This window comes from Kogia breviceps, chromosome 8, assembly GCF_026419965.1.
Source record: "Kogia breviceps isolate mKogBre1 chromosome 8, mKogBre1 haplotype 1, whole genome shotgun sequence".
In the NCBI taxonomy this organism is placed as follows: Eukaryota; Metazoa; Chordata; class Mammalia; order Artiodactyla; family Physeteridae; genus Kogia; species Kogia breviceps.
The window spans coordinates 71,570,857-71,596,490 of NC_081317.1; the positions used below are offsets into that span (position 1 = coordinate 71,570,857).

Consider the following 25,634-nt stretch of genomic DNA (forward strand, 5'->3'; position numbering starts at 1 on the left):
TAATACCCAGAGCAGCCTAATAAGGGTGGATAAATGTGTAGGTCTTAGTGCCAGTGAATTTTCATGCTAACCATCTGCATAAGAATATCATAAACTGAAAATAACATCTGCCTTTTTCTCATTAACGTTTTTACTTTTATAAATATGTGCTTTAGGGGGAAGGGCAAAACTTAAGTTACTTGTTTGACTGACCTTTAGAAGGCCTTGTTGAGAACAACAGTAGGTTCAAAGAAGATAAGGTTCAACAGCTCACCCTTCCACTGGCATGTAATTAATTAATCTCTAACTGATGTGGGGATAAAACAAGAAATAAGGTTACAAATCTAACTGGCATAACAGTCTCCTAGCAAAACAAGGAAATGTAACTGCCTGAGATTTTATGGGATGTAGAAATAATTCTTTTTTTTTTTTTTTTTTTTGTGGCACACGGACCTCTCACTGCCGTGGTCTCTCCCACCGCGGAGCAGAGGCTCCGCAACGGAAGAGGCCACAGCAGTGAGAGGCCCACGTGCTGGGGGGGGGGGGTAAAAGTCTAGGTTAGGTTCACTTTCAACTTTTAGTATTAGTCCCTGCCTGGAAATCTTAACTCACCAGGTATAAGATCTGATGATGCAAATAGTCTTTCAAATGATCAATTAGAACAGAACTTGATGAAAATTATTAGATCTCTCAAATTGTTTTTCTAGAAGCCAAAGAAAAACAATGCCCAAAGTTAATACCCCTCTCATAGCTACTCTGATAAAAAATATACATGAATTCACTTAAAAACTTAATTTCTGAAGGAAAAATATTCAACACCACCTCTTGCAAATTAGCGATGAGGTCTTGGCAAGCTAGAAGTCCAGAGAAACTCAGAACACTTACTAAGACTAAGCTGACAGGTTGTCATATCCAGAGGCTATAGTAAGAGTCTGTTTAATGAGGAGGGAACAGTGAAAAAAGGGCAGAGGGAGAAGGTGCCCAGGGAAAGGTCAAGAGCAGTTCTAAAAAACTCCACTCAGGCATACACTAAGTCAAGGTTTGCAGACAATCCACAGCTTACCCAAGGGACTAGGAGAGAGATAGTACTATATATTCTGCCTTCAAAAGTCCTAAATCTGGGGGCCCACGGTTCCCTCCTCTGGGGTTAGCAAACCCATAATAGATAATCAGAAAAGCTGTCTGCATTGCTAAGTTCAAATCAAGTTAGGAAAAATATTTCATACAAAGCTATACCCAGAAGGTGTACATCAGCATGCATTTGGGAAATTATTCCATAATCGCAAAATAGTACAAGGTAACAACAGCTCCTTCTGCAAGACTAGTTTGTGGTAGAGAAGGCTCAACAAGAAGTTAGGGCCAAGCTGCTGGGGTGTCCTGTTTGGAGGCAGACCATGACAGTCTGATTTGGTTGGGCGGGAAGAAAGAATTTCCTGGGGACTCTTTTCCCTGCTCCAAATACTGGTTTGAAAAGATGGAGGAAGCAGATGTTCAGCAGGAGAACATGTGGTAGGATGGCAACCATTTTCTTCCCACATACATTTCCCTTTTTAGAAAAATCCACCCATCCTTAGCCTTGGCTGCTCTGTGTTTTCTATTTGATCCCAGACTCTCTGACCACAGCTGACTGGAACAACACAATGGTTCCCATTCTAAGAGGGAAAAAGGAGGCATAGGCTAAGCTGATCAGCAGGGAATGAGGCAGGGCTAGAAAGACTTAACCATATGGTGTAAAAAACTTAGGCTTGAAATGGGAGGTCATGATAAGCAAGGACTGTGCTTCCATTTTCTACCACGTGTGAGCTGAAATAGAGACAGGTGGTCTGTAGAGAAACACCAAAGAATGGTGCAACTGCTAGAGACAAGATACCATGAGTGTCCAAAAGAAACCGTCACTTCCAGCCCTAACTCCCCAGTTCCCAGGAAGACTGGCTACCATGCCCTTGGGATTCCACTGGATTCCTTCCTTCCAACAAATCCTTACTGGGTTGGTTGTTGTTCATTTGTTTATTTGTTTTGGTCAAATTTCTTATTGTTGATGTTAGTTTAAGCCAGTTTAAATGAGCTTCTCTTTTATGCAGCCAATAAGCCTTATTAGTTTGTTTTAATTTGGGGCTTATTTATTTTTAAATGCTTGATCTTCATAAATTTTTTAAATTAAAGAAAAACACACATGCAGTAAAGTACATAAATCTTAAATATCATGATGAATCTTTTTTTTTTTAACAAATGAACATATCCAAGTCATCAGCACCTAGATCAAAGATAGAGAACATCATCAAGGCCCCAGAAGTGCCCCCAAGCCCCTTCCTAGTAAATACATCCCTGTGCCACTTCTGCCCTATTCTGACTTCTGTCACCATCAAGTATTTTTACCTCTTTTTGAGTTTCATATAAATGAAATCATACAATATGTACACTTATTTCTGAATTTTTTTACTCAATATAATATCTGTGAGATTCATCATGTTCTGTGTACCAGTAGTTTGTTTTTACTGCTGTGTAGTATTTCATTGCATAATCATACCACAATTCATTTACTCAATCATAGATATTTGGATTGTTTCTATTATGTTTATATTATTCCATTATAGAAACGGAAATGCTTGTAAATGTTTCTGGTGCGCATATGCATATGCGCATATGCATATTCCTGTTGGGTATACATATCTAGGAGTAAAATTACTGAATCATAGGATGTAAGTTTGTTAAGTTTTATGGATAAGTACAAATAGCTTTCCAAAGTAGTTAAACCAATTTACACATCTATCAGCAGTGTATGAGAGTTTGAGCTTTTCTATATCTCCATTTGGTTATCAGGATTTTTTTTTTAATATGAGCCATGTGGGTAGGTATGTATTGGTATTTTATAATAGTTTTAATTTGCATTTTCCTGATGACTGATGATACTGAATGCCCTCTTGCTCATTTTAAACATTATTTTTTGTTTTTCTTACTGATTTGTAGCTGTTCTTTACATATTCTGGATAAGTTTCTTGTTGGATATATGTTATGACAAATATCTTCTACTTTGTGACTTGCCTTTCTTTGCACTCTTAATCTGTACTGCCGAATGGAAGTTCTTAATTTTAATGAACATGAGAACAGACAAAACAGTACATGTTGCTGTGAGAAAAAGATCCAACTCTCTGGGTCTACAAAAACAGTGATTTTAGGAAAGTTGACTAGTTGACTGAATGGGATCCAGCCTTTGCATAGGCCCTGTACTATAAACACACTGTTATTATCCTCACTTCCCCCAAAACTTCAGCTACAAGGAATCACCTACTCACCAGGGTAGTATATGCCCACAGCTTATCAAGGGTATTTACATATCATACCCTGGAAACATTGTTATACATGGTGAATGGTTTGCACCACCAGCCCTTAAAAGTCCCACAGCATGCTTCCAGCACAGCTCAGCACAATCAACGGTCCAGAGTGTTTCCCAGAAGAGATGTTCAGAGCCCAAACTTACGGTACCAAGAACATTTCTCTCCCCATCCCAGTACCCCCACCCCTGCCCCGAGAAAAATATGCCAACCTCAACAGCTCCCCAGAGTTACCAGGAATCCTATTATATCCTCAACAGCCTGTGAAAGTTGCCTGGGCCTGGGGCAGCGGAAGGAGCAACAGGCTTCTCCCAAGAATCAGATTTCAAGGAAGCTTGGGTAGGGCTCACTCCCCTATTACCTCATTGGTCCTCAAGGCTCCTCCGTGTGGTACCTCTCATTATCCCCACGTTATGAGCAGAGAGAGGTTATTCTGCTCAGCCTGAACTGTGGAAGAGCGTGCAGAGAAGGGAGAGGGCGGTGGCACTTACATGGAGCTGGGTTTTCCTACTGGATCCAGGTCCCTGAGTCTGCCTCTGCCTTCTTATTTGCTCCCAGGGCTCTTCTTTGATCTACTGTGTGCCACCTGGGATCACAGCCCTTTCTCTGCTTCTCCGGCCATAAGCAAACACGATAGCTCTTTTTTTTTTTTTTTTTTTTGGTTCGCGGGCCTCTCACGGCTGTGGTCTCTCCCGTTGCGGAGCACAGGCTCAGCGGCCATGGCTCACGGGCCCAGCCACTCCATGGCATGTGGGATCCTCCCGGACCGGGGCACGAACCCATGTCCTCTGCATCAGCAGGCGGACTCTCAACCACTGCACCACCAGGGAAGCCCCAAGACAGCTCTTTTGAGATTTTCTGTGCCAGGGAGATTTACAGTCAGGAAATACTATAACCTAAATGTTCCTTCCTTTATCTTAACCTCTCTTCTCCCTCCCTCCCTCGCACACCAAGACACACTTAAACACCATGGCATGATTATATTACTCTTCCTTTTCAGACACACAGGGGCAAAAGAAATAAACAAAAGCAAAAAACATGCCTGGCAGGAAACAGAAGACTTGAGACCCTACAGCCCAAGCTCCTAACCACTGCCCTTACTGAATCAAGTCCCTTCAATGTAACCCATCCAAAAATAAAGGTTAAGAAATGGGGAAGAGATGGGAAAGGAAAAACTGCCCTGGGTCACTGAGGGTCAAGAAGCGAAAAGGAGATGCTGTGAATTCAGCACCCACAACCTTACCTGGGACCTAGGCTAAAATACAGACATTGACATGTGAAGAACAGCTTGAAGTCAGGACTCAAATGAGGTCAACTGGTAAGGTTATTTGGTCAACTTGGATGTGATGCCAGAGGTTCACAACACCTTCTCTTTGAAAGAGAAAGTTCCCAAGAAAATGATTAATAAACTATATAAACTTCAAGCCCTTAGGCAGTATTTCCTTCTTTTACTGGCAAAGGTGAAAAGAGCAGGAAAGTGACAGTTTTTTCCCATTGTACTAAAGGTACTTTACTGAATCTTTCTGGGCTGGCTAAGAGTCCTCAAGGACTTCTTACTCATTCTTGACTTCAACAGGTGAACCACTGGCATACCGCTCCCAACAACAGGTAGAAATGAGTCCAAACGTAGCAGCCCTCTATTTTTGTGTGTGTGTGTGTGGTACGCGGGCCTCTCACTGTTGTGGCCTCTCCCGTTGCGGAGCACAGGCTCCGGATGCACAGGCTCAGCGGCCATGGCTCACGGGCCCAGCTGCTCCGCGGTATGTGGGATCTTCCCGGACCGGGGCACGAACCCGTGTCCCCTGCATCGGCAGGCGGATTCTCAACCACTGCGCCACCAGGGAAGCCCCAGCCCTCTATTTTTGAGTGAGAGATAACTTTGGTTCTCTAGAAGGTGTGACAAAGCTACGTGAGCACAAGAGATTTCACCAAAGGAAAACCAAGTCCTTCCCGTTAGCTTTTCCTGGTTTCCAAAGAGTAGCCTTTTGTTTCCTGAAGTTGGTGATAATAAACAAATGAAAGAAACCGTTCTCTTTCTCTATTAGCCTAAAATTGATTAAAACTCTCCTGGAAAAACAAAAAGAGTCTACTGAATGTGGAGAGGATAACTTATAGTACTCTCTCAGGCCTCTGAGTTCATACATACAGAAGAAGGTGTGTGTGAAGAATCAACACCTGACTCACATACACACCTGGCAGCTGGGGTCAAGTCTTGTTAGGACAAATCTCTTTACAACCAAAATGTTTAAACTTCAACTGATGCAAGAATGAAATTCCTGATCGCCTGCAGGATAGGTTAGCATTCAGTGGGCACCTAAACCACTATAAAAACTGATGAATTGAGATACCCTCATGCAGATCTGGCAGCCTTAGTATACCACTGATGAAAGTATGCACATTCACTCAACAAATACTGTTGAATGCCTACAAAGTGTAACTTAGTCACTCCCCTCCCACTTGGCCACTCCACAAAAAAGCCCCTTGTGCTCGTTCCTCAGGGCAGGGCAGTGTCTCCACACTGCGTCCGCCTCCCACATGGCTGTCATGCTCAACATGAGGAACGATTCTCAGACCCCAGTCGACAGCTGCACCTGCTCCCCTTTTCCAACCTCCCCCAAATAAAAACGTATCAGAACACAACTAAGTTCACATAACTTCATTGGAGAAAAAAATTAAACAATATATACACAAACTTTCATTGCAGTGAACTATTTTGAGTTGCTTCTCCCAATTGCGACTGAAACCCTGCCAGGGCTGAGAAATTCTGAGTTGTAGTAAGTAAACCTCAATCATTTCTCTCCCAGCCTCCTCTCCTTGATAGGGATTCAGCCAACTCTCCTCCCACTCCTGAGTCATAATTCTAAAGGAGAGCAAAGGGTGACGTCTCCAAAGACAGAGAAGTCTTATTCTGCCCTCAAGGTCAGAAGCCTGGCTTCTCCAAATACCCTTCAGGTTATGCCTCACAGGATTTAATCTTGCCACCAAGAAACCAAACAGTAGCCACAAATAACTTAGAAGTATTTAAGACCAATGGTGTCTATCCCTTGGTCAGTAACACCCCTAGTAATATTTAAGGGAAGACAGGACATACTCACTGAGGAAGTACAGAGCCAGGTTTCATTCTTAAAAGAAGCATACAATCCTTAAGAAGAAACAACTGAGAAGATAAAATAGGTGCCCTAAAGAGAAGCAAAAGGATGAATTTCAAAAGGTCAAAAGAAAATAAATCAAAATAAACTCAAGCCCACCAAATCATATGTTAAGTTTCATCAAAACTACTTATTTCATTTTCTAAGAAATGGCAAAAACTTTCAGCATGGACACTGAAGCTTCACAATATCCAACTTATCCCTGTGTGGACAACCCCTGTTTTTTCTTTAAAAAATTATGCACCAAGGGACTTCTCTGGTGGTCCAGTGGTAAGGAATCCGCCTTACAAAGCAGGGGACGTGGGTTCAATCCCTGGTCAGGGAACTAAGATCCCACATGCAGCAGGGCAACTAAGCCTGCATGCCACAACTACTGAGCTCACGCACCTCAACTAGAGCCCACGTACCGCAAACTACAGAGCCCATGTGCCCTGGAGCCCGCCCCACAACTAGAGAAGAGAAAACCTGCATGTCACTACAGAGAAGCCCGTGTACTGCAATGAAAGATCCCACACGCCTCAACGAAAATCCCACGTGCTGCAACTAAGACCCGACGCAGCCAAAAATAAATTAAATAAATATATACATAAAAAATAAATCTTAAAAAAAAATTATGCACCAAGAACTCAACTTGACGCACAGGCTCAGCGGCCATGGTTCACGGGCCTATCCACTCCGCAGCATGTGGGACCTTTCCAGACCGGGGCACGAACCCGTGTCCCCTGCATCAGCAGGCGGACTCTCAACCACTGTGCCACCAGGGAAGCCCTCAACTCTTCTTTTACATTTTCATGTGGAAATCTAATTCCTGGCCAACTACAGAGCATGACCCATGCAAATTCCCCTATAAAAATTTCACAGTGAATAGCAAAAATCAATAGATTGATTTAACAAATTAGAAAAGTTGAAAGAGGAAGACAGCATGAACAAAATTTCAGTCTTTAAATATACTGAATACTTTAATTCTCAGAACCAGTAGTTTATTCACAAATTTCCACTCTTTAAACTTTTATTAGTAGTAAATCTCTTGAGATGCATCTCCCACCACTTAAAAGAAAAAAACTCACAAGAAATGAATTATACAGCATGGAAAAACAGAAAAGCTAGACTAGTTAAGAAACTGATATAAAGTCTCAATGAATTCTTTAACTGGCCTACCTTTCCTATCTCACTGTGCTATAAAACAAAAAGAATACAAGCTCTCTTTGAGGTGCTCATCTTCATTAGTGATCTGGGGAATTCAACACACATTTACTGGAACGCTAAAATACGACAACAGACACTAACAAGCATTGACAAGGATGTAGAGCAACTAGAACTCACATACCACTGTTGGAAACATAAATTAATAAAACCATTCTGGCAGTCTCTACTACAGGTGAACTGTGTGGCCCAGCAATTCCACTCCTAGATACTTATCCAACAGAAATGTATACATAGGTTCATAAGAAAACATGCACAGAATTGTTTATAACAACACTGTTCATTATTGGTCCAAAACTGGAAAACAAGCCAACGTACATCTCCAGCAGGATGGATAAACAGTAGTATATTCACACAATGGAATACAATAAGCAATGAAAAGGAACAACCCATAGCCACATAAAACAACAACAGATCAATCTTACAAATAGGACATGGAGTGAGAGAAGCCAGACACAAGAAGGTACACACTCTGTGATTCTATAAAGTTGAAAAATCTGACAAAAGTAATCAATGATATTAGAAGGATATCCTTTGGGCTAGAGTAGTGACTGGAATGGAGTATAATACAAAGATGATCAGCTTGGGTCTATGGTTCTATTTGGGGGAAGGGAGATGAGGGAGTATTTCATAGAAAAGTGAGTCATAACATCACATAATAGGGACAATTCCAGCCCCTAAAAAGGGCTACTCTTAAACAGGTATTTTCATAAGAAAGAGCAGTTCTGTTAAGAATAATACAAAAGAGAGAGAGAAGGGTAGAGGAAGGGAGAGGAAGGAAAGAAAGAAGGATGAATAAATTCAGGCTTGATTTCTGCCTAATTATTTTTTTCATATTTTCCCCAAGGTCAAAGGGTGAATGAGTCAGAATTACCAACAGAAATCTGAACAAATGTAGCCAAAAATGTAATGCAAGTATCAACAAATTTACATTCTTGCCTCTAATCAAGCCAAAAATTAGATAAAATAAATATCAAAAGGAGTTTTAACTGCAATATGCAATAAATGTAAACCAACAAGAATATAGGTTCTTCTTGTGTGCTTCTCCAGGGATTAGATAATTATAAAAATGTATTAGTATGTCTCCTGAGACTTAAACTATGCCTCATTGGTCAATTCCATTAACTAAATGATTTTTTTTTTTTTTTTTTTGGGCTGGGCTGAGTGGCTTGCAGGATCTTAGTTCCCTGACCAGGGATTGAACCCAGGCCCCGGCAGTGAAAGTGCCAAGTCCTACCACTGGACCACCAGGGAGTTCCCTCAATGAATTTTTTTTTTAAGGAAAAAAAAAAACACCCTAAAACAGAGCTACAGGGTTCCTGAAATATATAACTCTCTCCAATTAACTGATTGCTTCTGTAACAAAAGAAACATAAGGATACTTATTTCTGACAGGTTTTCCTGGTGTATACATCCATATACAAATATCCAGCTCAACAGTATATCTATTTTAAGCTTCTTCATCAGTGAGAAGATCATTTGCTTCCAGCATTCATACTTCAAATGCAAAGCTGAAGAAAGGAAAAGGCAAACGAGTACCTGAGTTTAGAAGCCAAAGAGAGAAAATAAAAACTGCTGGATTATGTCACCTGCTCTGCACACGCAGAGTACATGCTCAAGGCAATTCACACGTCTAGTGGCTGGAGTGTTTTAGTAAGAGCCTCATTGTCAGATGTCCCCCATTGAAGACAGTTGTTATTCTTCTTCACTGCCCCTCCCAAACACACACACAAAAACACTCCAACCAACTTGAGCGTTCCACCTGCCACGGCCTTGTCAAGTGTGGAACACATTACTTAAAATTATAAAGGTAGGGAATTCCCTGGTGGCGCAGTGGATAAGAATCCGCCTGCCAATGCTGGGGACATGAGTTCAAGCTCTGGTCCTGGAAGATCCCACATGCCATGGAGCAACGAAGCCCGTGCACCACAACTACTGAACCTGCACTCTAGAGCCCATGAACCACAACTAATGAGCCCGGGGGCTGCAACTACTATAGCCTGTGCGCCTGGAGCCCGTGCTCCACAACAAGAGAAGCTACCGCAATGAGAAGCCTGCACACTGCAACAAAGAGTAGTAGCCCCTACTCGCCACAACCAGAGAAAGCCGGCGCGCAGCAACGAAGAACCAATGCAGCCAAATAAATAAATAATTTTTAAAAAATTATAAAGGTAACTGAAAAAAGAGAAATAAAATAAAAATAATAGGATATCTAATAAATATTGGGAGGCAAAGGGGAGAGGAAGAAAAGAGAGGTGGGAGGTAATACAAATTCCAGTTCTTCCTTAGCAGGGAGTTAAGAGCTACTGTCAAATTTGTGAAACAAGTGTAGACTGTGGCAGGTTTAAAAAGAAGGCTGCACATTCTTTGACACTGTTCCCACCAAGTGGCCAGTCTATGCCCTCTCCCCTTGAGTCTGAGCAGGCTTTGTGACTGACCCAATCAACAGAGCTTGGTGAAAGGGAAGTTATGTAACTTCTGAGGCTGGGTCATAAAAGGCCAAGAAGCTTCCAACTCCTTCACTTGAGGCACTCATAGCTCAAGTTAATTGTATGTGTCCTCTTGGGGAGTGTTGTGGGATGAGATTAGCATTTTAATTGGTAAACTCCGGGTAAAGCAGATTGCTCTCCATAACATGTGGTCCTCATCCAATCAGTTGAAGGCCTGAATAGGGAAAAAAGATTGGCCTCCCGGAGCAAGGCGGAATTCTCCAGCAGACTGCCTTTAGTCTTCATGTGTAACACCAGCCCTCCTGGGTGTCCAGTCTGCTGGCCCATGCTGCAGGTTTTGGAATCACCGACTTCCACAATCGTGTGAGCCAATTCCTTATGATAAATCTTTCTATAAACATATATACGTTCTACTCTTCTGTTTCTCTACAGACCCTGATTAATACCTGGGGGAAGGTGATGGCCACGTAAGCAGTGCAACTACCTGAGGCCACCATGCTGAAGCTGCCATGTGTAGGCACTCTAGTCAACAGTTAATGCTGAGCACAGTCTGTCAGCCATCGCTGCCAAGGCACATGGCATGGAAGCAAAGCCTTCCTGGACCCTCCAGACCAGCCTGTTCACCAGGTGTATGCAATAGAGAGACCTCAGTCAACACCACAAGGAGGAGAAGCAGCCAAGCCCTGCCTGAATCCCTGACCCACAGGACACATAATACCATGAAACAGTTGTTTAAGCCACTAAATTTTATGTTAATTTGTTCAATGATAACCACCAAAAGTACTAAAAACAGACATAGTTGAGCTAGGATCAGAAAAGGGTAATGGGTTTTAGCTTTCATTTTAAACCCTTCGTTGTTATTTTCATTATTCTTACTATGTACAAATATTACTACAGAAATTTAAACTATTATAAAGAAACAACAACAACAACAAAAAGAAACAACAGCAAACATGTTCAGCATTTACTGTGTACCAAACAATCTTCAACGTGCTCTTTATGTGTTTTAACTCATTTAATCCTCATAACAACCCTGTCAGGGGAGTGCTTTTTATTATCCCCTTTTTATAGACAGGAAGTTGAGACACAGAGAGGTTCAGTAACTATATGAGAGGTCACACAGCAAGCAGCAGCACGTAGATTCAAACTAGCCAGTCGGGATTCAGAGCTACAACATTTCCACAGAGATCACCAGGCTGGTTCATAACCACGAGCCACTGGATGAAGGGCACAATCTCAAATTGCCATTCACCTGGGTCTCTAAGCATGTGACTGACTGACAATGCTATCATGTGTCAAGCACTGCTGGACTTCCTTGCTCCTTCAAAAGCCATGGCCTAAACTGCAATGCCTTTTACTCTAATCCCCACCTGAACACATTCTTCAAGGCCCAATCTCCCTAAACATCAACGTGTTACTTTCCCCTACATTTCCAATGAGCCATTTATATCAGATATTTCCATGCTTCTGCCTCCTATTCAATTCTGTATCCTTACATCTCTCCATCTGCTATGAACCACATGAGGGTCTTAGTCTCTGAATTCCCCCCACCAGGGCCTTGCATAAAATAGAAATGTAATTATTATTTATTAAAGTTCATTGACATTGGTTTATTCTAAATGAAAGTTGGTGGAGCAGCCTTCATCTTAGAGGAATTTTCACTGAATTTTATTTGAGAGGAAAGAGGGAGGAGAGGAGTTAAGCACAATTCTACTCCTGACTACATCCCCTATACAAATGTGTAATGTGTATCAAGCCATGTAGTAGAATGTTCACAGTCACACTATTCCCCACAGACAAAATTCGGAAACTACTCAAATGCCCATCAACCCTAGAATGGATAAACTGTGGCACAGTCACACAATGAAACATTGGACAGCAATGCTAATGGCCGAAATACAGCCACAGGCAACAACACGGCTAAATATCAAACATAATTTTGACTAAAGGAAGCCAGCTACCAAAACCAAAATGAAAACAAAACAAAACCCCCCACAAAAACATACTGTATGATCCCATGTGTATACAAGACCATGAAGACAGGCAAAACTAACCTATAGTTGGGACAGTGGTTGCCTCTGAGACAGTGTGACTAGAAACAGGCAAGGCAATGCTCTGTTTCCTGATTTCAGTGCTGGTTATAAGTTTATGCTCACTTTGTGAAAATTCATCAAACTGTACTCTTAACATTTATATGTATGTTATAGTTCAACTTTAAAATTAGTTTTTTAAAAAAGATGCGTAAGCCAAGCCACCCATGCAACAGGCATAAAATATCCTGTAACATTTGAAACCTACTTGACTTCACCTGATTGGAGGGCAGAAGAGAAGCACGGTGGTTGTTGTGTAATTTGGATAGCGTCAGCTCTGCTCACTAACACGTGATTTTCAGAGCACGCACAAATAGTCCAACAAAATGCTTAAGGGTCCGAAATTTCTCACTGAGATTCCCCTTTGCTGCTTCTGAATCTGCTCACCCTTCTCCATTTTAACAGCCTCAGCTCCCACAAGTACTCCCCTTTCAGCCTTTCCCCAACTCCTTTCCCCAGTTTCTTAAATTTCCTCCAACTAGACCCTTTCCCATCCTCCTCCTCCACCTCAGACCAACGGTTAATGCATGAGAGCTGTAGCTCATAGGACTATTTGAGAGCAGGTGCTGATACTCATGAAATGAACCCAAGTCTTGAATGTATCCATTCTAGTGGCCATTTATCTGTGGTTTCTTTCTTTGGGGACAGTGGATACTTTAAAACAAAACTAACACCTCCCCCCAAAACACATACACAAAATAGAACTCACATTTGCTGAGGCAGAACCTCAACTGGAATGCTTTGTGGACTTGGCAAATCTAAAGTGCTGAAAGTGCCCCAAAGCACTGGCGTGCCCTACCTACAGGGATAAAATGCATTCCTAACTTGTGTATTTTTTTATTATTAATTATTTATTCATTTATTTTTTGGTTGCATTGGACCTTCGTTGCTGCGTGTGCGCTTTCTCTAGTTGCGGCAAGCGGGGGTTTCTCATCGCCATGGCTTCTGTTGTTGAGGAGCACGGGCTCTGGGCGTGCGGGCTTCAGTAGTTGCAGCATGTGGGGATCAGTAGCTGTCGCTCGCGGGCTCTAGAGTGCAGGCTCAGTAGTTGTGGTGCACAGGCTTAGCTGCTCTGCGGCATGTGGGACCTTCCTGGACCAGGGCTCGAACCTGTGTCCCCCACATTCGCAGGTGGATTCTTAACCACTGCACCACCAGGGAAGTCCCTAACTTATGTATTTTTAAAGGAGGCAATTATTCCTCTACTGGCAGCTTCTCCTCCATCCTCAGACACTGTAATCTCACCAGAGGACGGCCCATTCTTAATTTTTCTTCCACTGCTCAGCAGCACCTTTCCCCAAATCTATTAACTGAAAAAGGGCCGAAGTTAAGAGTCTCAGTTTTCTCATTCAATTTCTATCTTGGGAAAGCTTCACCTTATAATGAGGGAGTGAGAGGCTGGGGGAAGGGGAAATGGGGGATAACTGCTTAATGGGCACGAGGTTACTTTTGGGGGTGATTAAAATGTTCTGGAATTAGACAGTAGGGACGACTACACAACTTCGTGAATATACTAAAAAAAAAAACCCACCAAATTATACTCTTTAACGGGGTAAATTTATGGAACGTTTATTATATCTCAACTTTTAAAATAAATAACATGTGGGAGTGCCCAACTTTTTTGTAGAGAAAGTTGGATGAAAGAAGCAACTAGCAGAAGGACAGCTAAGTACCACCTAAAAAGCAAGGTGAATAAACTCATGAATTAAAAACGAGGAAACTGGCCCTGACTTCCATCCAGCTCAGGGGTGGATGGGATGAAGCTGGGGCAAGAAAGTGCTCAACTATAGATCTGGATGATTAACCTTCCTTGTCTTGATATAGTGTTTCATTAATTCGACGAACCTCCGTAAAGACGATGTGCAGAGAGCGGGCGCTGGGGGACGCCATAGATTGTTTTTAACGCTAACTCGCCAAAGCCCTCGTCAAGTCACCCCGGCGCAGCACAAGTCCTTGCTGACTTGCAGGACCCACCGCGATGAGCTGCCTCTGAAAGTTCCCCGCGGACCCAGGTGGAGAAGAATGGTCAAGGGGAGGAGGCTGCCGTGGGCATGGAAGGGGCTTGGAAGAGGGGGGGCGTTGAGGGAACAAGTTTGCTTAAGGGCGCTTGCACCCTGCCTCGACACGACCACCAGAAGCCCACGCTCTCCCGGCCGGGTTCGACTGGCCCCGGAGGCCCAGAGCTCCCGAACTCCTCCCCCACCTCCCGGCCCCTTCAACCCTGGCCGGAGCCATCTCGGAGTCGGCTGAGGGCGACTCGAGGCCACCTGCCGCTCCGCGACCAAGGAAGAAAGGGGTCGACCGCCACTCCCTCCTAAGGAACGGAGCCGAAAACTTCCAGGGGAGACGCCTGGGAGAGCTCTCGCAGCCTACCCGGGCTAATAAAGGACCCGGGGACACCCAAGGGCCGTGCGTCCCGGCCTGGGAGACGCCCGCACCCTCCCGCCTCTCGGCCCGGACTTTCCCGCTGCCCCAAAGCCGCGCGCGCCGCGCTCCCCTTCCAAACCCTCGAGCCCCGCCGCCGCCGCGCGCCGAAGACGGCGGACCGCGGGGCCGCAGCAACCTCTCGGACCCCGTCCCTAGGCCCGTCCTGAGGCCGCCGGGGTAACCGGGCGAGCGGGAGCCCGCGGGGGCTGCCCTCCGCCACCGGCGCGCGCCAAGGTGGCCTGACTGAGCGCGGAGACCAGCCCAGGGCAGGGGTCGAAGCCCCGCGCTCACCCGCACGGGAAAGGTGGCGCAGCGAACCCCTCAGCTCCACTCACCTCCAGTAGCTCCTCTCAACCTGCGGCACCCGGCCAGTCCCTCTTTTCCTCGCCCGCGGTTCTGGGACCTCGGAGGAGGGGGCGGGGCGGGGGTTGGGCGGAGCCGGCCCCAGCTTGCAAGCGCCAGAATTAAACCCCGAAACGTACTGGAACCACCTGGGCCCCGCCGCTACCGCAAAGGCAAAGAAGTCGGAGACCCACAAGCCTCCGACTCCGGGTGGGAAACGACTGTGGCTGCGTTCCGGAGCGGGACGGAGGCACAGCTCAGGCCTGCGAAACCCCAGGCGGCTCCCGAGACTTCAAGGAACCCCGACTCTCGGCGGCGCTCTCTTTGTACCCCGGAGCCGGCCGGCGGGCAGACTCCAGTGCGCCTGCGCGCCGCTCCAACTTCACCAGGCCCACAAGGCACCTTCGCTCACCTCCGCCGCCTCGCCCAGGCCCACTGGCTTCGGCACCGCGAGAAGCAAGCAGAGCACCTCCCTCCGCCCCGGCACGCTCCTGCTGCCGACGTGTGTTTACTTTCTTTCCCCGAGGGAGGGAAAAAATTCCATCCCCAGTGAGACTTGCGTCAGATCGATTCTATCATCGCTGGCCCAGAGGAGTACCTGGACGCGGGAGGCTGGCACGGTTAACACCCCCGCCTAGCACCATTTACTGCCCCCTCCCTCCACTAAGAAATTGCTGAGTGGGTGTCGGTTTGTTTCCTGGCCCCTAGTGAGAGCGGGACTCTGGAGCATGCAGGGATCTGGTTTCCTGAAGGTGCCTGAGTGGGACAGTCTGTGGACCGGCCTTGTGTCCTCCGTGCACTCTCGCCGGCTCGGATGCAGGACGGAGTCCTCGGTGAAAAGGAGAGAATGTGTGTCCAGAAGGGTGCAGGTATTCTGGGGACCTCAAGGAAGACGCAGTGCCTGCCTGGGGAGCTTAGAACCGAACTAGGGAGTCAGACACTCGATTCAGAGCAACCTAAGTGGGTGCAAGTGAGGCTGTGACTTGAGGCTTCTTTCAAATTGAAGATGGTTTGAATAAAAAGGACGGGAGGACCGACAAATATGATCAAGACAAGAAACACTAATGCCAGCTCTCCAATCACTGATTTTCTTAAGCGCGGGGAGCAGAGAGGGGGTTCACCTCCTGAGCTCTCCAGCAGAACACACACCCAGAGGGGCTTTAGGCAGTCACACTCTCTTTGCAAGTAGGTTACAGTGAAGAGTCACCAAACCTCACAAGATGTTAGCCTCTGGGGAGAAGAGGCTGTGAAATCCCTACATGTTCACAGCAAAGCACACCTGCAAAATCCTGAAACTGATGGCCCCTGTCTGTGAAGAAGACAAGCAAAGGGCAGCTCACAGATACACAGGGGCAGGAAATCTCACTTTTAGCCTCATTCCTTTGCCAGCTCATCGGGTGACAGTAAACAAACTCTTTCCTCCTTCTTGGCCTCAGTTTCTTCATCTGTAGAATAGGCTATATGGATTCAATGGATCTTCTTTAAAATCCTTTCTCCTCCAAATGTCTATGATTCTATGAAAAGAATAGTTATTCCCAAAGGGGCTCCTGCATACACACAAAGTGCCCTCCATCCTTTTTTTCTCCTTCCTTACATTTGTTTTGTAGGTCCTCAAAAGGAGACAAACCTAATCAAAAGTGTGGCAGATTCTGAATTTTTAGTGGATTTATATTTGAAATTTTACTTCATTTTTAGTCATTTTCCTACTGAGACACAATTCACATAGCATAAATATACTCTTAAAGTGTATAATCTAGTGATTTTGAATATATTTTCAGTTATGCAACCATCACCACTATCTAATTCCAGAACACTTTCATCATATCATTCTGATAAGAAACCCATACTCATTAACAGTCACTCCCCAGCCCCCCCCCCGTAGCCCCAGACAACCACTAATCTACTTTCTGTCTCTATGAATTTGCCTATTCTGGACATTTCATATAAATAGAAACATGTAACATATAGTTTTGGGGTTTGGCTTCTTAAACTTAACATTTATTTGCAGGGTTCATCCATGTTGTAGTGGGTATCAGTACTTCATTCCTTTTTATAGCTGAATAGTATTCCACTGTATGGATAAGACCACAATTCATTTATCCATTCATACATTGATGGGCATTTTGGATTGTTTCCACTTCTTGGCTCTTAAGAATAATGCTGCTAAGACATCCATGTACAAGTGTTTGTGTAAACACATCTGTTCATTTCTCTTGGGTGTATGTCTAGGAGTAGAATTTCTTGGCTATACAGTAACTCTACGATTACTTTTTTGAGGAACTCATATACTTTTCCAAAGTGGCTGTAATATTTTACATTCCCATTATGAGGGTTCTAATTTCTCCAAATCCTTGCTGACTATTGTTATTGTCATCTCACATATAGATAGTAAGTGGTAGCTCATGGTTTTAATTTGCATTTCCCTAATGGCTAATAACGTTGAGCATCTTTTCATATCCTTACCGGCCATTTGTATATCTTCTTTGCAGAAATGTCTATTCAAATAATTTGCCCATTAAAATTGGGTTATGTGTCTTTTTATTGTTGGTCTTTATAAGAGATCTTTACTTATATCTGATAAGTGATACTAGTCCTTTATGTGGTATATATTTATAAATATTTTCTCCTATTATGTGGCTTGTCTTTTTCACTTTCTTGATAGTGTCCTTTGAAGCACATACGTTTTTCATTTCTTAGTCATCTATATATAAAAGTATATATTTTTAAAATAAATTTATTTATTTATTTATTTTTGGTTGCCTTGGGTCTTCGTTGCTGCACACGGGCTTTCTCTAGTTACAGCGAGTGGGGGCTACTGTTCGATGCGGTGCGTGGCTTTCTCATTGCAGTGGCTTCTCTTGTTGTGGAGCACGGGCTCTAGGCGTGTGGGCTTCAGTAGTTGTGGCATGCAGGCTCAGTAGTTGCGGCTCGCAGGCTCTAGAGCACAGGCTCAGTAGTTGTGGTGCATAGGCTTGGTTACTCCGTGGCATGTGGGATCTTCCCGGGCCAGGGATTGAACCCATGTCCCCTGCATGGGTTCTTAACCACTACGCCACCAGGGAAGTCCCAATATATATATATATATTTTTTTTTTTTAATTATTTTTGGCTGCATCAGGTCTTAGTTGCGGAACATGGCATCTTTCATTGTGGTGTGAGGGCTCTTTGTTGCAGCACTTGGGCTTCTCTCTAGTTGTGGTGCATGGGCTGCAGAGCACATGGGCTCAGTAGTTGCGGCGCTCGGGCTTAGTTCCCTGCCCCCCCACCCCCGGCATGTGGGATCTTAGTTCCCCGACCAGGGATCGAACCCACATCCCCTACACTGGAAGGCAGATTCTTAACCACTGGACCACCAGGGAAGTCCCTATAGTCATATATTATTACAAAATAACATAAGCTAACACATAAGTAACACTTAACAGTTTTCTAGAGTATAAAAGTGATACATGACCATTATAAGAAAAAAATTTTGGAAAAATATAAAAAAGAATAAAGAAAAATAACAATTGCTTATGGCTCCATCACCTAGATATAGCCACTGTTAAGATTACAGCAGATTTCCTTCAGGCACTTTTTAACACACATTATTTATTTATTTGATAACACCCCCAATGGCATCATGTGGCCCAGCGCTCTACACTTGTGGTCATATCGAGGACCGTCTTATTGGCAGCATCCCCATGTTCAGAACCTTTTCCTCTCCCTCCTTTCCCGTCAAAACCAATTTGTCGGGCTTCCCTGGTGGCGCAGTGGTTGAGAGTCCGCCTGCCGATGCAGGGGACACGGGTTCGTGCCCTGGTCCGGGAGGATCCTACATGCCGCGGAGCGGCTGGGCCCATGAGCCATGGCTGCTGAGCCTGCGCGTCCGGAGCCTGCGCTCCGCAACGGGAGAGGCCACAGCAGTGAGAGGCCCGCGTACCACACACACAAAAAAAAAAGAGCAAAAAAAAAAAAAAAAAACCAATTTGTCCTGTGCTCATTCCCTCAGGATTCAGTTAAGGTAATCTAGTACATTAATAATGAACATGACCATAAGTTATACACACTTTGCAGTTAAAGAGTATCTGCACTGGTCTATTCTATCAGACCATTTGCACTGCAGCCCTTTATGTAATGCAGTTAGTCATCTGTCATATACTAGGAATTGTGTGCAAACACCAGCAGCCAACTCTAACCTCCCTGAGCCTCAAGCACCTTTGTCTGTAAAATGGAAGGAATACCTACTGTGCCTGCTTCATCAAGTTACAGTAAGGATCAAACCTCACAGAGTGAGTTGGACGAGCATGGGCCTTGGATATACTGCAGGTAAGAATCTGGCACCTTGAGAGAGTCCCATACACTCAGGCCCAATAAGGTACATGGCAGCAAGGAGAGAAATCAGGAGAGAGCAAGGAAGACACAGGCAGAAGGTCACCAAAGTTGTACCACACCTTTGGGACAGGTAAAATTGGAGCAGGCCCTGGAAGCAATTTCCTTCCTAATACTCTTCTACTCTTCTTCATCTCCTCCACCCCCCACCTTTTTCTTTGTTTGTTTGTTTACAGTGGATGTATACCATAGTTATCATTGAGATGTTAAGTTTCGTCATTCTCAAATCTTTTACAGCGATGTGAGGGAAGGGGTTCTAGCTGTCTTCACGCCAGAGTGTTAAAGGGAAGTCAAAGTGGCAAGAATGTGTATGTGTGTGTAAGAGAGAGAGAGTGTGGGTGCAAACCTGAGCACAGCACAAGGGAGTCTCCCTCAAAGGGAAGGCGAACTGGGGGGCGGGGAGATTGTGCAGATGAGACAGCTGGATCCACCACCTGCAGATCCTTTTCCAGTGCCAGCCGTGGAAGTTTATTAAGGGAAAAGCCGCGTGTTCCCTCACCCTTGCCCAAGGTCTTACTGCTGCTAAGGAATCTTCTTTTTAAGGAACATTTATTAATATTACAAAATGCTAGTCGATGACTCATAGTCTGGAAGACTTACCTTCTGCCAGTGGCTCTGTGGTTTCCTCTTCCAAAAGAGAACATCAGCTTCCCTGGCTGGAGAAATCTAAGATAGAGAAGCAGAAGGGAATGGCCCATAGGGCCAGCTCTGCTACTTTCTATATCCCAAAGCTCATAACTCACGTTTCACTAGCTGGTTTGCCACTTACTTAGAAGCATCACCATTTACTTAGAATGTAAAATAATCTAGTTGCTGACTGTTGTCAGAAAACACGTAAGATAATGATTACCTAAATCTAGAAAAAAAAGAAGGCCTAATTTATTTCAGTCTCTAGCCCCACACTTCTGGTTCCTGGAAACGATTGTTTGAAAGGCAAAGGATTCATCAATTCATTTGCTTTAGTTATTTAACAAAGTAAGTTAGGGTTCAGTTTGCATTAGGCTGAAACCCTGTGTGAATATGTTTTATATGCTGCTGAAGGACTTAACCCTAGTTCAGGAAATTTAAGCTAAGAGTAATCTTTATTCATAATTATAATCTTCATTATATCATTGTTACTCTTATAAAATATTTATAGAGCATTTAAAGGTGTATGGCATTCTTCTAGGATGCTAAGTGGAGGGATTATGTGTACAAGCCTATCCCTGCAGACCCCCTATATTTAGAACACTTATTTATTTAACAAATACTTATTGAGGGTCTACTGTGTCCAAAGCATTCAGTTAATTTTTATAAAGGACACAAAGATGAAGAATCCCGAGAAACCACCTGACCTTTAAGGGAGTTAATACATACACTAAATTAACTGTAATATAATAGACTTTGACTTGAAAGATGTAAGTATTAATAAGTATTATTATAACTATTATAATACTTATACTAACAGGCTTAGTTATATAATATTTATAATAATATAAGCATTATTATAATTAACAGTATAATTTTAGTAATTGATAGCACTTATTGAGAACTTGCTTCTCCTGTGAGGTAGACATGATTATATCCACAGTTTGGAGCAATGAAGATGGAGCTTTAAAGAGGTTCAAATATCTGCAGAAGGCCACAGTGCTAAGTGGTGGAGGTAGGATGCAAACCCAGGTTGCAGGAGTGCAGAGCCAGAACTCAGCACTGATCATTCCAGCTAGGACAGCATGTGCATTACATTGTTTTATTTTGCTTTTTCAACCATGTTAGCGATAACTTTGAGCTGAGTCATTGTCACTGAAGTTTTTTCTCCTTTGGCAAGGAAACCCCGACCCAGTGACCTTTCGACCTTGACCTCATAGCACCATTCTCTAACCCAGGAGTTTTCAAACAACTGAGTTGTCTTTTGAGCCTTGGAACCTTTTCATCAGACAAACTTCTAACAGAAGATAAAAACGAAGTTTCTCTTAGTGAAGCTGACAGGGAGGGGAGTCTTCCGTGGGTGGTAGGGGCACTGAGTGTGGAGGAGGGGAAAGGAAGGAGGCTGCCCCACATTCAGCTGAAGATGATCACAGCTGAAATTTAATAAGGAACTCTGATGTCAACACAACCTCAGTCTTGTCTTTAAAGAAGCGTTAATTCCCCCTCCCTGCCACTGTCAGGGCTGCACCTAAAACCTCATCAGGAAAAAAATAAAACCACCTCATCAGGTTCATGCTCATCAATCTAGCTGATGGGCATGAACCTCATAAGGTTTTAGAATTAGTCATGTTTAAAGTTTCTTGATATATTAAGTGTAGCTCCCTTCAATCACAAATTTATTTTTTAAATGTTAAAGATGGCTTGCTTACCTGGTGGTCCTCAAAACCCTGTAAGGAACGTGAGTAAAGTCAGAGCTTGAACACCAGAACCAACCAAGCTGGAGAAATGATGGCTCCTCTCGTACAGGATCTGGTTACGTAAGAGCCTTTTAATGAATGCCATGTTCAAAAGGAGACTTGGTACATATATCGTCGTGCTGGATTTCAGCAAAGAAGGGCTTAGTCAACTTCTTGCTTCCAGTCACAATTGGAGACCCTGACAAAGCACAGCCAAAGGAGGGGAGGAGAATGGTGAAATGGGAGGAGACAGACACACCGAGTCTGGGGACAGTGGCTTTCGTTCAGGGCTACCCTCTCTGAAACTCTGCTTTGAGACTTGGAGCAAAAGTTTTATTGTCTACTGTCATTCCTATATTTCAGCAGGAAACACGGAATTCTAGAAAACTATTATTATTATTATCTTCACAAACAGGTTGACTCAGGTCCTTTGTACTCACTATCATAGGCCAGCCTAAAGGGCAGCTCACTTATTTAGCCAATGTTTGTGTCCAGTATCTGCTTGTAGTCTGTGTGTACCTTAGGAGGGCTTGCTCCCTCTGTGTTGTCTTTTATGTATCTAAGAGCAAGGACTTAGTCTGTTTAACTCTCAGTACATTGCCCAGCTAATTGGCACTATTTTTATTGTGCCAACTATTATTTTGTTATTATTTTAAAAACTGAAAGTAACTCAAATGTCCTGCAATAGGGAATGTTTGAGATGATGTGACAAAGCCACAGGGAGGAATGCTATAGAGCCAGTAAAAATGCTAAGAATGTTGCAATCTGTTGGTACATGTGAAATGATTCTAAGGGGGAAAATAAAATACAAAAAGGAGTGTATACACTGATAACAAGTATGTAAAAAATAACTGAATAAATGCTTATAAACTACCAGGGATCGATGGTGATCTTTTTTTTTTTTTTTTTGCAGTACACGGGCCTCTCACCGTTGTGGCCTCTCCCATTGCAGAGCACAGGCTCAGCAGCCATGGCTCACGGGCCCAGCCGCTCCGCGGCATGTGGGATCTTCCCAGACCAGGGCACGAACCCGTGTCCCCTGCATCGGCAGGCAGACTCTCAGCTACTGCGCCACCAGGGAAGCCCCAGTCACAGTTTTGTGAAATAAATCCTAACCTACCCATGCTTTACAAGAACCATCATTCCAGGTAAGTAGTTTAGGATTTCCCTGTAGTCATAGAGTAAATAAACTAAGACTCAAAATTGGAAGTTGGGTTCATGGAGCCCTTACTCATGATGAAGACGATAATAGTTACTTAGTCTTCTCCCCTCCTCCTCCCCTTTTCCCTCTCTCCACTCCAGCCACACTGGCCTCCTCGCCCATTCTTGGAGCACTCCAGGCTTGCTCCTCCTTCAGGTCCTTTGTGCTTCACGTTCCTCTTTTCATCCCTGGAGCAGTGTGGCTCCTGCCATCACCTCCTTTCCTCAAATGTCGCCTTCCCAGAGAGGCCCACTGTTACCATGCTGTTTAAATTACCACTCCACCCCTATCACTTAGTCCCATCTTCCTGCCCGTTCTCCTTTTCCTACAACACTTATCATCATCTACAGCCTACAGAATTCACTTATGGAGCAAGCTTATATTTCTCTCCCGACCCCAGAATACAAGCTCCTCAAAGGCAAGGATTGGGGTCTATTATGTTCACTGACCCCTGCTTTATTCAGTGAGGATTCCTAGCACAACAGTATCTGGTACCTAGCATATGCTCAATAATAAATGTGTGGGATAAACAATGAAATAACAATTGGCAGACTTAAAGTGTGTAGTTGGTATCAGAGTAGCTCAGTTGAAAATGTAACAGTCAATTTACTTTCCAGCCATACCTCTTTAAATTTAATTTTGAAATTATCTACAGATTTTGTCCAAATAGATGTTTCTAGAGAAAACTGCTTTCTTTGAATGGACATTTTACTTTTATTGCCATGTGTGTTTATTTTTTAACCAGAGGAGATATGTTAGAAGTTTCTGGAAACAAAAAAGTTCTAGAAACAGAAGATGCTTCTAACCTAGAAGACAGATAAACTAGGTTAGGATTGAAGTATTTCCACTGCCCAAGTAATAACCTATCCCTGTGTCTAGTGACCCTATAAAACCTGGGCAAATATTTACTTTTGACGTTAGAAAAAATCAGCTAAGCAAATGACATTTCATAATGAATGAAATGAAAGAACTTCCTTCCTTTATTTATTCTGGATAATCTATTAATTTTTAGTGTGTTTTGTTCCGCCAGACATAGAGGTATTGTTTGATAGAAGGTCAGCATTCATTCTAACTTTCCCCAGGTAAACCTAGAACTATTTTTTAAAAATTCAGTATTAGTTGAATGAATGATTTTTAAAACTTATTTATTTATTTAGGCTGCGTTGGGTCTTCATTGCTGTGCGTGGGCTTTCTTTAGTTGTGGCGAGCGGCGGCTACTCTTCGTTGAGTTGTGTGGGCTTCTCTTGTTGCAGAGCATGGGCTCTAGGCTCGCAGGCTTCAGCAGTTGCAGCACACAGTCTCAATAGTTGTGGCACATGAGCTCTGTAGTTGTGGCTCATGGGCTCTAGAACACAGGCTCAGTAGTTGTGGCACACGGGCTTACTTGCTCCGGGGCATGTGGCATCTTCCTGGACCAGGGATCGAACCTGTATCCCCTGCATTGGCGGGTGGATTCTTAACCACTGCGCCACCAAGGAAGTCCTAGAACTATTAACTATAATCTTGGTCATTTCAGAATGCCTATTTATAATTGATAGTATATTCAATAAAGGTCTCCTTGATACTGAGTTTTGTTTCTTCAAACCAACTAAACCTATCAACTATAGTAATAACAGCTAAACTTTATTAGATACTCGCCAAGTGCCAGCCATCATGCCTATATGATCTCCAACACTTGCAGCAACTCTACAGGACAGATACTATAGTAATAAAGCCCAGTGAAGTTAAGCAATTTGTTAAGATCGCACAATCAGGGCAAAGACTCAAACCAAGATTATCTGCCTGATTCCCAAATCTGGGCCAGTTTCAAGGTGCCACTCTCTTGCCCTAACCATAAGCCTAAGTTGTAACAACCAAATACTGCAGGGCGTACACTGACACTAAAATTTTTTTCATGTTTATCTGAAATTCAAATGTAACTGGATGTCTTGTATTTTTATTTGCTAAATCCAGCAACTGTGTGGAAGGAACCTTGGGGATTGTTGAGTTTCGTGGTTCTTAGCCAGGAGTGCTTAACAAAATGATCTGGAGGGCTTTTTCAATATATATACACAGGTTCTACCCCTATACTGCAAGGATTCTAGAGTGGACCCAGGCCCGTGAATTTTCAAAAAGTTTTATTTGTTCAATAAAAATGTATTGATTGAGTACCTACCCTGTGCCAATGACATTTTTAAGTTTTGGAAACACAGCAAGAAACAAAACAAAAACCAAAAGCTCTACCTTTGGGGATCTTCCCAGGTGACTCCACAACTCATCCCAGTTAGGAAACAATGGGTCAAGCACCTTCATTTTACAGATTAGGGGAACAGAGGCCCAGAATGGTGCCACAGGGGTTCAAGATCACTGACAGAGGAAGGACTAGGGATCAAGCTTCCTAACTCCCAGTCTAGTACTTTTTAAAAACTATCTCTCTGCTGCCCATATGTCCTCAATTTTCCAGAATACTCCCTTTTCAGTATTCTGTTATCCCTAAAATTACAATCTTCAAATAGTAAAATATGGTCCCAGAAGCTACATCATCCTTAAAATAATACACTTAATACTGCTGGAGGCTCTCACTTGAAACCATAACGCCAAGTTGATAGATGTCAACAGACAGCAGTAATAGAGAATCCTGACCCCAAGTGAAAGTGGCTGTCCTTACTGGTGCTTCACTGGACACTGTGTGCAGCATTTTTCATATGCATTGACTTGTACATCCTCCCAATAATCCTGGGAATGAGACGGG

General features: G+C 43.6%; 1 protein-coding gene across 9 annotated transcripts in view; it reads right to left on the reverse strand.

Moving 5' to 3' along the window:
* The window catches only part of KANK1 (KN motif and ankyrin repeat domains 1), a 192,046-nt gene extending 176,616 nt beyond the window's left edge, over positions 1–15,430 (reverse strand). For 4 of the 9 annotated variants that reach the window (XM_067041612.1, XM_059073325.2, XM_067041605.1 and 1 more), the window contains exon 1: positions 14,966–15,334. The gene's annotated coding sequence lies outside the window, so the exon portion shown is untranslated. Of the gene's footprint in view, positions 1–14,965 lie in introns of all 9 variants that reach the window. The other 5 variants (XM_067041604.1, XM_059073324.2, XM_067041613.1 and 2 more) reach the window with 5 other exon arrangements.
* Between the last annotated feature and the right edge of the window lie 10,204 nt (positions 15,431–25,634).